The sequence below is a fragment of the Bison bison genome, unplaced genomic scaffold (assembly GCF_000754665.1).
Source record: "Bison bison bison isolate TAMUID 2011002044 unplaced genomic scaffold, Bison_UMD1.0 scf7180017864503, whole genome shotgun sequence".
Classification (NCBI taxonomy): Eukaryota; Metazoa; Chordata; class Mammalia; order Artiodactyla; family Bovidae; genus Bison; species Bison bison.
This window is the reverse complement of record NW_011495061.1, coordinates 1680331-1696702: the sequence shown is the minus strand read 5'-3', so window position 1 is coordinate 1696702 and position 16372 is coordinate 1680331. Positions and strand designations below refer to the sequence as shown.

The following is a 16372-nucleotide window of genomic DNA, read 5'->3' as shown; positions in this document are numbered from 1 at the left end:
CCCGTCCCCTCGAAGGCAGACCTGCAGCGTCTGAGGGTTTCAGGGGCTCCACTTCTTGCCAGCACTTAGTATTGTCAGTCCTTTTAATAAGAAAATTCTTCTGTTGTTCTGGTGGGTATGTAGTTTCATTGTTTTGATTTTGTTTCCTAACAGCTAAATGATATTTGAGCACCCAAATTTGCTTATTTTCTTTAATTCTCTTTCTCTGCAACTTAAGTCCTTTCTCTTCTTTCTTAAGCTTAGTGGAAACTGAATGGTTGCCACTTTTTGAGTGAATATAAATTTTTCCTTCAAATTAAATGAATATTTAATATATTTATTTGTGAAGGTTCTTTGAAGGATCTGAAACATTGTAAGGAAAAGTTCATGCCCTCCTTGTAATCTTGTTGGGGAGATAAGACTTATGTAGTTAAACCTTAAATAACCATAGAGAGAGTAAGTACCACATTCTAGATTTCCCTTGGAGCTGACTCAGGAAAGGACAGAGTTGGTGGGCTTGGTCTTGAAGGGTCGAACGAGGGTGGGTGGGAAGCAAGTATTCCAGGTGGGTGGGAGGATTTGCGTGTGTCAGTGTATACTGGATTCCTCTGGTGCTAAGTCACTACAGTTTCCACTTAGTATTTCTGAAGTCAGAGTACATCTTGATAACATGACACAGTTATTGGCAGTATTTTTTTCTTTTCTCAGTAGTGCATAGAAGAATATCTTAGAGGTCATTTGATTATAGGTTTAGAAATCTGCTGTTATTAGCATCTTGCCTTGTTATTCAGTCGCTCAGTCATGTCCAACTCTTAGCCACCCCATGGACTGTAGCATACCAGGCTTCCCTGTCCTTCATCATCTCCCAGAGTTTGCTCAAACTCATGTCTATTGAGTCTGTGATGCCATCTAACCATCTCATCCTCTGTCTTCCCCTTCTCCTCCTGCCGTCAAGTCTTTCCCAGCATCAGGGTCTTTTCCAGTGAGTTGGGTCTTGCCATCAGATGGCCAGAGTATTGGAGCTTCAGCATCAGTCCTCCCAGTGAATATTCAGGGTTGATCTCCTTTAGGATGGACTGGTTGGATCTTGCAGTCCAAGGGACTCTCAAATCTTCTCCAACACCACAGTTCAAAAGCATCAGTTCTTTGGCGCTCAGCCTTTATGGTCCAATTCTCACATCTGTACATGACTAATGGAAGAACCATGGCTTTGGCTAGATAGACCTTTGTCAGCAAAGTGATGTCCCTGCTTTTTAACATACTGTCTAGGTTGGTCATAGCTCTTCCTCCAAGGAGCAAGTGTCTTTACTTTCATGGCTGCACTGACTGCCTGTAGTGATTTTGGAGCCCAGAAAATAAAATCTGTCACTGTTTCCACTTTTCCCCCTTTTATTTGCCATGAAGTGGTGGGACCAGATGCCATTATCTTAGTTTTTTGAATGTTGAGTTTCAGGCCAGGTTTTTCACACTCCTCTTTTACCTTCTTGATAAAAGAGGCTCTTTAGTTCCTCTTCACTTTCTGCAGATATCATCTGCATATCTGAGGTTGTTGATGTTTCTCCTCGTAATCTCAGTTCCTGCTTGTGATTCATTCAGCCCAGGGTTTCACATGATGTAGTCTGCATAGAAGTTAAATAAGCAGGGTGACAATACTGCAGCCTTGACAAAAACTCCTTTCTCAATTTTGGACCAGTCTGTTCTGTTTCTGGTTCTCACTGTTGCTTCTTGACCTGCGTACAGATTTCTCAGGAGGCAGGTCAGGTGGTCTGGTATTCCCATCTCTTTAACAATTTTCCACAGTTTGTGGTGATCCACACAGTCAAAGGCCTTAGTTCAGCCAATGAAGCAGACGTAGATGTTGTTCTGGAATGCCCTAGCCTTCTATATGATCCAATGGATGTTGGCAACTTGATATCTGGTTCCTTTACCTTTTCTAAATCCGCCTTGTACATCTGAAAGTTCACTACATCTTGCCCTAGTGCAGTTCATTTGTTGCATTGATAAAGCAATATCAGTACATTAAAGTTCATTCTTTGTGTTGCATTGAGCGGGTTCTGACGTGTGCAATGACTTGCATCCTCCAGTGCAGTGTCGTAGAGCATAGTGTGTGGCCCTGTGCTTCCCCTGCTCATCCCCCTTACCCTGCGCCTCCCCCGCCGCCCCTCCCCCCGCCCCAGCCCATCTCTGGCCTCCAGCAGCCTTGTCCCTGCCTGTAGGTTCGGTTGCGCTTCCAGGATGTCGTGTCGTCGGAATCACACAGTGTAGTCTTTTCAGCTGGCTTCTCTCACTTAGCAGCGTGCTTAAATGCATGCAGGGGTCTTCCTTGCCTTTTTGTAAGCTTTGATAGCTTGATTTTTTTTAAACCTTATTTTCTATTAGCAAACTATTTTATTAGAGCAGTTGTACGCTTGCAGAAAAAACTGCTGGGAAGCACACTCCCTCTCTGCAGCGCCTTTGTTTCCTGTCTCATCTCCTCCATCTTGCTGTTATGTGGTACATTTGCTACAATTGATGGATTGATGCTGATACATTATTGTTAAGTCAGCTTATATCAGAGCTCACTGCAGGTGTTGTACATTCTGTGGGTTTTGATCTTTTGAAACTGGTTCCTTGAATTTAGGAATTTTCTTCTAAGATTGTTTCATGTCTTTTGTGGTCTAATTTTTTTTTCTGGATGCACCCCACATCATGTGGGACCTTAGTCCCCCAACCAGGGATCAAACCCTTGCACCTGCATTGGAAGGCAGAGGCTTAACCACTGGGCCACTAGGGAATCCCTTTTGTGGCCTCATAGCTTCTCCCCGCCTCCAGTTGCTGAATATACTCCGTTGTCTGGATGGACCACAGTTCGTTCGTCCCTTCACCTTCGGAAGCACATCTTGGTTGCTTCCAAGTTTTAGCATCAGTTGTGAATAAAGCCGCCGTCGACATCCACGTGCAGGCCCTGCGTGGATATGGTGTTCCGCTCCTTTGGGTGGATATCAAGGAGTGGGATTGCTGGATTGTCTGATAAGACTATGTTCAGTTTTGTAGTTGACTGAAAAACTGTCTTCCAAAGTGGCTGTGCGTTCGTGCCAAGTCACTTCAGGCATGTCCGACTCTTTGCAAAACCATGGACTTCAGCCCACCGGGCTCCTCTGTCCATGGATTCTCCAGGCAGGAATACTGGAGTGGTTGCCATCTTCTTCAGAGTGGCCGTCCCGTTTTGCGTTTGCACCAGCAGTGGGGGCTTCTGTTACTCCACGTCCTTGTCGGCGTTTGGTGTTGGAGGTTCACATGTGGCCTTTCTGGTGGGTGTGTGGTGGGCCTCGCCGCTTTAGTTCCCATTTCCCTGATGACATGTGACGCGGAGCATCTTTTCATAGGTGCTTACTTAGATCTAGCTGCTTTGTTGAGGTGTCTGTTCAGGTCTTTATTCTATATTTTAATCAGGTTGTTTTCTTACTGTTAAGTTTCAACAGTTCCTTACATACATTTTTAATGTACTTTTATATATTTTGTATATGTGAACTCCTTTTTCAGATATGTTTTTTGCATATATCTTGCCTCAGTTTATAACTTCTCATTTTCTTAATACTGTCTTTTGCAGAGCAGAAGTTCTTAATTGTAGTGAAGTCCAGTTTTATCAGTTTTTTTCTTGCATGAATTGTCTTGTGTTGCATCTAAAAAGTCATGCCAGGGCTTCCCTGGTGGCTCAGAGGTAAAGAACCTGCCTGCTGATGGAGGAGACATGAGTTCGATCCCTGGTCTGGGAGGATCCCACATGCCTTGGCGCGACTAAGCCCATGACCTACGAGTGCTGAGCCTGTGCTCTGTGGCCCGGGAACCACAACTGCTGCGCCTTCACGCTGCAGCTGCTGAAGCCTGAACACCCTAGAGCCCGTGCTCCACGACAGGAGAAGCCGCTGCAGAGAGCGGCCCACGCAGGGCGACTAGAGAGTAGCCCCCACTTGCCGAAACTAGAGAAAAGCTTGTGAAGCAGCACAGAGCCAGCATAGCCAAAAAATAAATCAAATTCTTTTTTAAAAAAAGTCATGCCAAACAGGATGTCACCTGGCTTTTCTCCTGTGTTAACTTCTAGTAGTTTTATAATTCTGTATTTTACCTTTTCGTCTATGGTCTATTTTGGGGTAATTTTTGTGAACTGTGTTAAGGTCTGTGTCTGCTGCTGCTGCTGCTAAGTCGCTTCAGATGTGTCTGACTCTGTGCGACCCCAGAGACGGCAGTCCACCAGGCTCCCCCGTCCATGGGATTCTCCAGGCAAGAACACTGGAGTGGGTTGCCATTTCCTTCTCCAGTGCATGAAACTGAAGTCGCTCAGTCGTGTCCGACCCTCAGCGACCCCATGGACTGCAGCCTACCGGGCTCCTCCGTCCATGGGATTCTCCAGGCAGGAGTACTGGAGTGGGGTGCCATTTTTTCTGTTTTGGCACGTGAGTGTCCAGTCTCAGCACGTTTGTTGAAAAGCTGTCCTTTCTCCATTGGATTGTCTTTGCTCTCGTCAAAGGTCAGTCGGCTCAGTCGTGTGTCTGTTTCTGGGCTTGGTATCCTGGTTCATGGATCTCTCTGTCTGGGGTTTTTGGTTTGTTTGGCGCTGTTTTTGCCAGTGCCACATTGTATTCATTTCTGGAGCTTTAGAGTAAGTCTCAGAGTTGGGTAGTGTCAGTCCTCTGACTTTGTTCATATTTTTCTTCAGCATCGTGTTGGCTTTTTTGAGTCTTTTGCCCTTTCATAGCAACCTTAGAGTCACTTTGTTGATAATCACAAAGTAACGTACTGTGCTTTTCCTTTCTTTAAAAAAAACCATTGTGTTTTAAGTGTATTTGTTACATCAGGTTTTTTTAAGTATAGTTAAATGAACAATATTACATAAATTGCAGATGTATAGTAATTCACAGTTATTAAAGGTTATGCTCCATTTATGGTTGTTATTGGAGAAGGAAATGGCAGCCCACTCCAGTATTCTTGCCTGGAGAATCCCATGGACAGAGGAGCTTGGCGGGCTGTAGTCCATGGGGTCTCGAGAGTCAGATACGACTTAGCAACTAACACCGCTACCATGGTTACCTGCAGTATTGGCTGTGTTCTCTTGTGTTGTATGGATTTACTGGTTTTGACTGGGATTGTGTTGAATGTGTAAATCAAAAGAGCAGCCCCTGGAGGGGTTGCTTCCCACAAGATGCTAGTGGGAAAGAATCTGCCTGTCAGTGCAGGAGACAGAAGACGTGGGTTCAACCCCTGCATCAGGGAGGCCCCTGAAGTAGGAGACGGCAGCCCGCCCCAGTGTCTTGCTTAGGGAATACCACGGACAGAGGCCTGGCGGGCTACCGCCCGTGGGGTCGCAGAGTTGGGTGTGACTGAGGAGCTGAGCACTGGTGTGATTATATGCTTTTTCTTTAGTCTGTTGTTATAATGGATTATACCAAGTGTTTTATTAGGTTGGTGCAAAAGTAATTGCAGTTTTGCATTGTTGAACTTTGCCATTTGGTATTGGAATGCATTCTTAAATGTGTCTGTGTTATGCATCATTTAAGTCTTATGTTTTTTTCACTAACAACTCATTACTTGCAGGTTTATATTTATTTTAGACTAGGGAAATGATGTTAGACAAAAAGCAAATTTGAGTGAATTTCTTTTAATTAGAGTTCAAAATGCTTCATAAAGCTGCAGAGACAACTCACAACATCAACAATGCATTTGGCCGAGGAACTGCTAACAAATGTACAGTGCTTTCTGCAAAAGAACCAGAAGCTGCCCAGAGCCTTGTAGACGAGGAGCGCGGTGGCCGCTCATCAGAAGTTGACAGTGACTGGTTGAGAGGATCCTTGAAGTTGAAAAAGCTCGATAAGTGAGCGCCTCACACGCTGTATGTGTGCTTAGTCGTTCAGTCGTGTCTGACTTTTTTCGACCCCATGGACTGCAGTCCCTCCAGGCTCCTCTGTCCGCGGGATTCTCCAGGCAAGAATACTGGAGTGGGTTGTCATGCCCTCCTCCAGGGGATCTTTCCAACCCAGGGATTGAACCCAGGTCTCCTGCATTGCAGGCGGATTCTTTACTGTCTGAGCCACCAGGGAAGCCCCTCATGAGCCGACTGCAAATCAAAAAAATTGTTGTTTTGAAATGTCATCTTCTCTTATTCTGTGCAACAAGTAACCATTTCTTGATTGGATTTTGGCTTGCCATGAAAAGTGGATTTTATACAACTAACTAGCGATGACCAGCTCAGTATTTGGACCAAGAAGAAGCTCCAAAACACTTCCCAAAGCCAAACTTGCACCAAAAAAAAGGTCATGGTCACTGTTTGGTGGTCTGCTGCCTGTCTGATTGACTGCACCTGTAATGGATTTGCTGGAATCCGAATCCTGGCGAAACCATCACATCTGAGAAGTACGCTCAGCAGGTGGATGAGGTGCACTGAACACCGCAGCCGGCAATGGTCAACAGAAAGGGCCCGCCTCTTCTCCCCAGCAGTGCCCGGCCGCCCATCGCACAAGCAACACATCAGACGTTGACCAAATTGAGCTGCAAAGTTTTGCCTCGTCCTCCACATTCGCCCAACCTCTCGCTCACCTGCTACCGCTTCTTCAAACGTCTCAACACCTGTTGGCAGCGAAAATGCTTCCACAACCAGCAGGATGCAGAAAACGCCTTCCAAGAGTTCGTCGAATCCCCAAGCGTGGATTTTTTTGCCATGGAAAACAGAGTTATTTATTTTTGGCAAAAATGTGTTATTGTAATGGTTCCTGTTTTGATTAATAAAGATGTGTTTGAGCCTAGTTGTAACAATTTAAAATGTATAGCCCGAAACAGCAGTTACTTTTCACCAACCTGATAAATGCTGAACCCACCCTGCATACCCAGCATAAGTCCCACTTGGTTGTGATATATAATTCTTTTTATACATTGTTGCATTCAGTTTATAGTGTTTTATTTGGGGGTTCTTGGCCTGTGTTCAGGGGAGAATTGTCTGTAGGTTTCACCTCCTGTGATACCTTTTTCTGGTTTGGGTGTTAGGGTGCCACTGGTTCACAGAGCAGGTTTTACTGTAGAGCTTCCCGAAGCCCACTGCTGGAATTTTAATTTTGCCTTTGCCTAAGTCTGCTGCTGCTGCTGCTAAGTCGCTTCAGTCGTCTCCGACTCCGTGCGACCCCATAGACGGCAGCCCACCAGGCTCCCCCGTCCCTGGGATTCTCCAGGCAAGAACACTGGAGTGGGTTGCCATTTCCTTCTCCAGTGATTGAAAGTGGAAAGTGAAAGTGAAGTTGCTCAGTCGTGTCTGACTCTTAGCGACCCCATGGACTGCAGCCTGCCAGGCTCCTCCATCCTTGGGATTTTCCAGGCAGGAGTACTGGAGTGGGGTGCCATTGCCTTCTCTGTGCCTAAATCTAGACTGCTCTTAAGACTGCAAGCCCTCTGACTGGTTAGCTTTATACAGCTGCCCTCTGTTGTATAATTGAAGGTCTTACCGTAAATATTTTAACTTAAGAACATGTGCTGTTTCACTTTGAAAAGCTGACACTGTGTTGTTCTGTACTCTGTGTACATTGCATTGCAGCGTAAGCTGTCTCTTACAGGCCTGACTCAAGGGAAGCAGAATGTTTTCCAAGATCAGATGTTAAAATTTACTGTCAGGACTGATATTATTACCTTACCGTTTTTCCCACTGGCCCCAGTCTGTCCTCTTGAATGTGATTATCTGTAGCTTTCACGTATGAGACCAGAAATCTGAGTTCCCCGTCGCAGATAAAGCCAAAAGGTCTTGGTCTAGTTCTCGGGGACAGTAAGCAGAGTGGAAGGGCTGAGACTTTGGAGTTGTCCTTGGGCCTCAAAGGCTGAGGCGACCAGCAGACTTGGGGCACAGCATCAAGGAGGCGCTGACTGGGGACGCAGGCGCAGGGCTTAAGGCGGACTCCAGGGGCTGCCTGGTCCTGAGAGTGAGCGCCTCCTTCAGCGTGTCCGGCACCTGCTTCGCTTGCCTTCCCTTGTCCTGTCTGACTTTGCACACTTGTGTGCCCTGATTTTCTGGAGTTACAGAGTTAGTTGCCAACTAGGTCTCTTAACTGAGGTAATAAACTAGTCATCTCATAGGACTGTAGAAGAGCCCTCAAAAGAGATTATTGCAAAAGCAGTGAAGAGTTTTCCTCTGTGATTTTCCCTTTTTCTTATAACTTCAAAGAATGCGGGCACCTAGGAGTTTGGAAGTTAAGTGTGTTGTTCTTTGCCCACGACTTGTTCTCCGACCACGGCCTCTTCACGCGTTCCGTCTCCTCTGCCACCTGTGAGCACGAGGGCAGGAGCAGGCACTTCTGTCCAGTGTCCCAGAGTCCATCACCTTCAGTGCTGACCGAGCTAAAGATGGAAATACCTGTGGGGGTGTGGGTGGCATCATGAATTGGCACGGTCTACCTGGGGCACAGTTTAACGGCAAGTACCCAGAGTCACAAACAGGCGCGGCCCTGCTAAATCCAGCAGTTCTGTTTTTAGAGATGTATTCTAATAAACCGATGTAACAGGTGTCTGGCATAGATGCCTGGGAAAGAAGAGCAGACGGTTGTGGCATTGCTTGTGTTATTGAAAAATTTGAAACAGCCTGAATGTTTAACAGTAGAAGATCTGTTAAACAAATGGTGATGTAACAGTACAGTGGGGTACTGTACAGCTGTTTAAAGAGGTCATGATCTGTGTGTTTTCATACTCATTACTGACTGATGTCTGTTCATCATCTGTATCAGAATGTCATTTTTAATGGAAACTAGGTTGCAAAACATTACTCCATTTAAATTGTGTTCATCTGAATGGTCATGATCTCTTGCTTCACCAGTCTCTTAATTTCCAATGAATGAAGGTCTAGTTGTCTATTTCTGCATCTAGTGGCTTAAAGCAGTGCAGTTTCACTCTCTGTGGGGCCAGATACCTGAGGGCTGGTGCGGCAGTCTCTCGGAGGCCTAGGTGTTGGAAACCAGGAAACCATTGTTTGGTGCTGGGGGCTCCGTTCTGGGGCTGGCTCGTGTCTGTGCCTGGAGGTTGGAGCTGGGTCTTGGTGGGAGGTGTCCGTTCCCTGCCCCTTGGACGTCTTCAGGGCTGCTTGAGCGTGCTCCTGACACGGCAGCTGGCTTCCCCATAGCTAGTGGCACAGGAGAGCAGGGAGAACGTGCAGTGCCTGTTGAGCGTCTGAGCATCAGGCGTTGTCCCTTCTGCCCTGTTTGATGGTCCAGTCCGAGCTTTAGGTGTAGCCCACCAGTGTGGAGCTGTAAGAAGGAAAGAAACTGGTGAACTGGAAACAGCAGAGCAAACTGGCGAACTAGGGAACGGACTTAAAATTCCCTTCCGCCGGGCAAGGCTTCCTGAGTGAGCTGTTACCTTATGCTGCTTGAAAACAGGCGTACGTGCAGAGTCTGACCTGAATCGTTAGGAGTTAGCCATCTTCCTCAAAAAAGCCTTAGAAGCAGGAAGGGCTGTCATTTATTTGCAGCAGTTTGAATTCACTTAGATCATTTTACCTTTTTAATCCAGCCACCTTTGGAGCACAGCGGGGAATATACTGGGGAGTGAGTGATTTGGGAATCTTGACGGTCACAGGGCAGGCTGGGGGAGAGGGTGAAGTAGGAGAGGACAGAAAGTGTATTTCTGCCTTGGGCAGTCTGGTGCGAGGACGCAGGCGGAAGCTAGTTCTCCTCCTCCTCTAGTACCTGCCCTGCAACCTGCCCTCGAGCCCCGTGTTGGTGCCCTCGGCTCTGTGTGCTGGGCTGGGTTCTTGACAGGTTTCTGATTGAACATTGTTGCCACCAGTAAGAAGCCATGGGCAGAGTTTTCCGACCATGAGAAAGTGGCTGTCACTTACAGAGACGAGGCTGGGGGGACGGCAGTCGGGCCAGCTCACAAAGGGGGCCTGTGAGGAGCTCGTCCCTCAGGGGCGGTGCAGGGCCAGACCCCAGGTGAGAAGCTGCTGTAGTTGCGCAGAGTAGTGGGGGCCTGAGGCAGGTGGCCGGCCCCGAGGGGAGGGCTCCAGCGCTGGTGAGGAGCTAGAGTTGATGAGATCTGCGGGGACCCTCGGCAGGCACATCAGGTGTCAGTCCGGGACGACAGGAGTGGACATGATCCGAGGCGCTGAGGAGTCCCTAGGACGTGCTTTGTGAAATGCTGGGGATGTGCAGTCGGCAGGAGCAGCTTCAGGGAGAGGCTGGGAGTCCGCTCCGCTGGCCCATCAGTAGGTAGTTGAAATTGCACAACGTGCTGGCAAGTGTTCTGCTGAGAAGACGCGTGGGCTCAGGACGGAACTCCAAGGGACGCCGGCGTTCAGAGGAGCAACAGAGTGGCGTGGCCAGCCAGAATACGCGTCTGCGTGTCTTCGAGTGCAGACAGTCGTTCTGACCCAGAGGCGGTAGCAGAGCAGAGCTCCCTGGAGAACTGGGGCTTGTTGGAGGACCTCGGACCTTTGGTACTGGTTTTGTGGTTTTATTTGCTGTAGCTGAGACTCTCTCCTGTGGACTGACCACGAGGCATTCATATATACTCCCCCAAAGCCGAGGGTCCAGTTGTTCAGTCTGTTTTCTGAAATTACATGCTGCAGAGTGACTAAGCCCACGTGCCCCAGTGCCTGAGCCTCTGCCCTGGGCCTGGGAGCCGCAACTGCTGAAGCCTGCGCAGCGCAACTAGAGAAGAGCCCGTGTGGTAACGAAGGGCCCGCACAGCCAAACATGAATTAAGAGGTTTTTTTTTTTTTTTTTTTTTTAATTAAAAAACAGACTCCTATAAAAAAAAATTACCGTGCATAATTACCATAGTACCTCATCCTTCTCTGTATGAGCTGTGTATGAAGTGTTTGTGTTCATGCTTTATTTTGGGGCTTGTAGATTATTTCCGGAGAAGGCAATGGCACCCCATTCCAGTACTCTTGCCTGGAAAATCCCATGGATGGAGGAGCCTGGTAGGCTGCAGTCCATGGGGTCGCAAAGAGTCGGACACGACTGAGCGGCTTCACTCTCACTTTTCACTTTCATGCATTGGAGAAGGAAATGGCAACCCACTCCAGTGTTCTTGCCTGGAGAATCCCAGGGATGGGGGAGCCTCGTGGCCTGCCGTCTATGGGGTCGCACAGGGTCGGACATGACTGAAGCGACTTAGCAGCAGCAGCAGCAGTAGTTTATTTCTCTCCTGTTGTGAACATCTTTTTAGCCAGTGGTTTATAATTATTTTTAGGATAGATTTCAGAAAGAAGCTGGATTGCTCGGTCACCCTGTGCACGTCGACTTTGGCGTGTCCCCTGGGCTGCGCAGCCCTGCTGCCTAAGCAGCTGCGTGCGCAGGTCACAGAGGGCTGCGGCAGGCAGCCTCGGCCTCCGAGGGCGCTTTCCAGGGGTTTCTGCTTTTCTGCTTGTTCGTGGCCGTAAGCCGGGCCGTATCTCGGGGTCTGTCTGCCTGCTTGCTGTGTGCTCTTGCTTCTTCCTGACTCCCGCTCTGTGAGGCAGAGACGCTAGCAGCCTGCGGAGGTAGGAATCAGGGCTCAGAGACTCGGGTCATTTAGCGTAAAGCACGAAGCTCAAGTATGTGAGCCCTGGTCTGGATGTTGTGTAGCCCGCACGTCTTGTGTTGTTTCTAAAGCTTTGCGTAAGCTCTCATTCCACCGTTGGGCAAGGTGAGGACCCTGTCTTGCAGGCACTGGAAGGGTGGCTTTAGCAGTCCTGTGTCTTTTTGAGTTGATTTTCTTACGGCAGTTGTAAGAAATGTTCCCTTTAACTTTAGAAGGAGTGTTGGCAACCCTGGTGGGTTAGCAGGCAGCACAGCTTGTAGCCCGTCTTTACTGTGAAAGGTGGAACTGTAAAAAGTATAATGGGGACTTGACAAAATGCTCATCTCTGTAACCAGCTGTCTGCAGCATAGTCCCTCATCTTTTCTGGGCTTCTGTTTCTGAAACTTCGTAATGAGAAAGATAATTCTTGCCAATGAGGTGTTTAGATTATCACTCACCTTCCTTAAGTCTGATGATGTTTCCGTCTCTAATCTCCAGTCAGTGGCCCTGAAAAAGTTTCTTTTTTTAAATTGGAAAAAGTTTTTAAAACAGATTATTCTAATGGGCATATATAATGAAGCCTTCCTCTCACTAAGATCCCAAACTTCCCCACTGTTACCAGCTTCCTCAAGCTTTCCAAAATTATTACCAGCTTCCTCAGGGTTTCCAAAACTAGAGTAAATATAGATAAACGCGTCCCCCTGACATTTTAAACCACCAGGAAAGCTGCTCTTCTCCTCAGCACGTGTCTCAGTGGCGACTCCACGCCAGCACCTTGACGTGTGGCTTCTCTTCATGGATGCGTGATATCCCACGGCTACTTTTCTGTTGCTTAGATGGACTTGTGCAGTTTGTTTCTAGGATTTTGCTAGTGCAACTGCCGTAACTACCACACAGTTCTGGTGTAAGAACAGCAGGTCTTTTGGAATTTACTGTAATGGAATATACACTGTTACATTTTATTGTGGTACTTTAAATGAGCATAAATTTTATTTTTAAGTCAGCATAAATGCCTTTTTTCTATGTAGATTTTGAATTGGGGCGGCTCATAGTGCATTGTTTTATAAATGTGATTTTCGTAATTTGTCACTCTATTTTGTTCCAGTTTTAGGATGTGAAAGTGTTAGTTGCTCAATTGTGCCCGACTCTCTGCGACCCCATGGACTGTAGCCCGCCAGGCTCCTCTGTCCATGGAATTCTCCAGGCAAGAGTACTGGAGTGGGTTACCATTTCCTTCTCCAGGGGCTCTCCCTGACCCAGGGATCGAACCCAATCTCCTGCGTTGCAGGCAGATTCTTTACCATCTGAGCCCCCAGGGAAGCCCGCAGTTTTAAGATACGTGCTGCCAGAGTGAGCACCTACGACTGTGTTTTTTGCCCCTTTGATTGTGTTTGCCTGTGTGTGAAGCTGGTCGCCATTGTATCTTTCATAAAAGTTTTTTCTTATAGGTCTATAAAAGAAGGAAAAATCCAGAGATCATAGGTTGTACATTATTCACAAAACTTCTGTTAATTTTAATTAACTCAAAGTATTTTACTTGAATATTCTTCAAATTATGTCAAAGTATTAGTATTGTTTGTGCATAACTTGAAACAGATGTAAGACTGAGTCTGTTTATATTAGTAAGTGGGGTAAATTTCTAGTAGAAAATAGCCCATATAGATAAAACAGAAAATCTCACGTTATTTTTTAAAATAAAGGTTTTAATAAACATGCTGAAGTTCTTTTTAAGTGGTTAGCAGTCAGTTTGAGTGTTTGTCTTTATGTAAATTGTCATGTTATGTAAACTTAGTTTAATCTATAGTCAAATTTTTGACTATGCATTTTTAAAAAATTCTGATGGTTAATGAAATCTACTTTAAACTCTATATGACTTTTTTTTTAAAGTTCATTTTGTTACCACTAAATTCATTTGCATGAAGAAGGCATTTTTTTCCCCCTTGAAAAAAATCTTCATTAATGGTATTTGTGAAGTTTGGCCATATTTAATCTTCAGAGCAGATAAGATAATGTGCCTGAAGGTCAAAGGTCAAATAGAGAAGTCTGCTGAGGTTTGCTCTAGTTTACTTATCGATGCAAGGGTTAGTGTCCCCGCTGTGGAGGTGAGAGAGTGGCGCTGAGAGCAGCAGGTCTGCGTTAGGACAGGAGGGTTAGTCACTGTCTGTCTGAGTGCCTTTTGTAAATCTAGTGTGTAACTGCTGCTGGGAATCCCTGACTTGTCCAGGCCCGTAGATGCTGAAAGGGAAAAGATACTTTCCAGTGCAGTAAGTGGAAACCAGCAGCCTGTAAAAATCAAAGCCTGCCTGTGCTTTTTGGCTGGCACTTACTGCTCTCTTCCTCCCAGTCACACATGTCATGAACTTATTCTTGGCTTTGTTGAGCTGTATTTAAAAACTTATGTTGTGGAGTAGCTTCGTTAGTGTCTTAGTCTAAAAGAGTGAGAGGTTATTTGTTGTACTTGGATAATAATTCAAACAGGAGAATATAAAAATTCAAGTAAAAGCAGCGTCTGTGGCCTTTCCGCCTGCTGCTCACCGCCCGGTCTGACTCTTCTCAGTGGCCTTGCAGAGCCCTGCTCTGTGCGTGAGTCACAGAGGTGTGCCCTCTTCTTGTTTGCACGCGTTCTGGAGCGTGCTGAACCCCTGCGGCGCCCCCGCCGCGCCGAGCACTGTGTGGCGGCAGTTCAGTCAGTACAGATGGGTCTCCTGCACTTTAAAGCAGTTCTCTGTGATCCTCCCTGTGATGAGTGTCCTGAAGTTACTTCGCTGTCATGTAGTTTAATGGCCATGTAGGTTGTTTTCGACTTTTTTTGGTAATTGAAGCAGCATTGGGTGCGTATACTTACATGTGTGCCAGTAACGTTTGCAGGTTAAATTGCTAGGAGGGTTGATCAAAGTTCGTGTACACTGTGAATTTTTATAGTGATTTGCAAACCGCCCTCTGAGGAGAGCACACCAGTGCATGAAGGCAGCTGCTGCCCGTCCTCACCTCAGCCTGTTACCTGAGGGTAGATTTGCCAGTCAGGTTAAAACCTGCCATTGCTTTTGTATTGCTTTTTTTCCCTAAAAATGAGTAAAAATGAAGTTATGTTTAAAATATGTTTTTATTTCCTAATTATTCTATTTGATTGTTGATGTTTTAAAATTATTTTTGAGAGCTTTTACAAATAGCTGGTTTTGCAGTGTTACAGATATTTCCACTGTCACCTTCTTAAACCTTGGATATAATGTTTTTCTGTGTATAAAGTTTTAATTTTTATGGGATCAAACTTATAATTCTTAAATAAGTTAATGACAAACAGTACCATAGATTTAGCGTGTGGAGTGGCGTTTCTTCCTTAGAGAAGGTCTTCCTTCACATCGAGCATTTAAGAACAATGCTCGTGTCATCCTCATGTATTTTTACAGTGCTCTGTATGTGTGCAAATCTCAGGTCCATCAGGAGTCTGTCTTGATGTGAAGACGTAGGGATATAATGTCATTTACTTGGGCTTCTCAGCTGTTGCATGCTGTTCACTGACTAATGCGCTGTGCTTCCTGGAAGGCCGAATCCCCGCTGTGCTTTCTGTCCCCCTGGAGGCCCTGTCCCTGTGCCTTGCCTGCCCCTGCGGGAGCCTGTCGGGGCAGCTCAGAGTTTGCCCCGGGGTGTGGAGTGCGATGTTCCCGGTGGAACATGAGAGAATGTTTAAAAACATGATCGTGTTTATTCAGCACCCAATAGAGAAGTTGAGCTAGGCTGTCTGTTCAGGTGTGGTAGGCAGGCCCGCCCCCAGAGTGTGTGCTGGGGGTGGACTGCTGCTCCAGCTGAGGCCCAGGTCGCTGGTGTGGGTCCTGGACCCTAATTCGCCTATGCGTAGTAGCAGGCTTGCTGGTTTACTCTCTTAGCAGTGTGGTGAAATTTCACTTTCACAAGCTGATGGTTATTTACTGTTCCAGGCCACGTGCAGGAACTCAGAATTGTGAGTTAGGGTCTGGCTTGTGCCTTTATTTTTCCCTGCCTGACCACTGGGCCTGGCATACTGTGAAAGTGAAAGTCGTGTGGTCGTGTCTGACTCTTTGCGACCCCATGGACTGTACAGTCCATGGAATTCTCCAGGCCAGAATACTGGAGTGGGTAGCTGTTCCCTTCTCTAGGGGATGTTCCCAACCCAGGGATTGAACCCAGGTCTCCTGCATTGCAGGTGGATTCTTTACCAGCTGAGACAAGGGAAGCCCAAGGATACTGGAGTGGGTAGCCTTTCCCTTCTCCAGGGGATCATCCCAACCCAGGGATCGAAGCAGGGTCTCCTGCATTGCAGGCAGATTGTTTGCCAGCTGAGCCAGCAGGGAAGCCCCTTGGCGCACTGTGGCCATTCCTTGCTGCCTTCTCAAGCGATAGGACTCGTCTTGTTTTCTTACTTTCTGTGGCTCTCCTCCAGAGAGGTGGCTCCTCTCTGGAGAGGCCCACCCCCCCACCCCCCACCCCTCCGCTGGCCCTGTGTGGCTCCACCTGCTGAAGGGCGAGCATCCTCGCCATCTGGCGGCCACACCTTTGAGGGTGCTGCCCGTGTGGCCTCGGGGTCCTGACTGCAGATACAGCTGTGGTCTGCGTGCTGTCTAGCACGCCTGTGCGCTGGAGCGAGTCTGTGAGTGTTGCGTGCCCGCGGTCTCCCCGTTGATGGGCGGCAGGGCAGGGGAGGCGCTGGTCTGCCCTCCTGGGAGAGGTGGCGTTTAAGCCGAGCCTCACCTGAGGCGAGAGGGCACTTGTCACGTGTGCGCGTCGGTGTCAAGGGGGAAGGCCAGGTGGGAGGAGGGCAGGGCGATGGAGGCTTGAGGGGCTCGCTCTGCGGGAGGCGGCCCCCAGAGATGGTCGGGGGACGTGGGGGAAGAGCAGCCGCTGTTTGACC

General features: G+C 47.4%; 1 pseudogene; it reads left to right on the top strand.

Moving 5' to 3' along the window:
• Nucleotides 1-6132: 6132 nt before the first annotated feature.
• LOC104980512 lies at nt 6133-7111 on the top strand (annotated as a pseudogene).
• The last annotated feature ends 9261 nt before the right edge of the window (nt 7112-16372 follow it).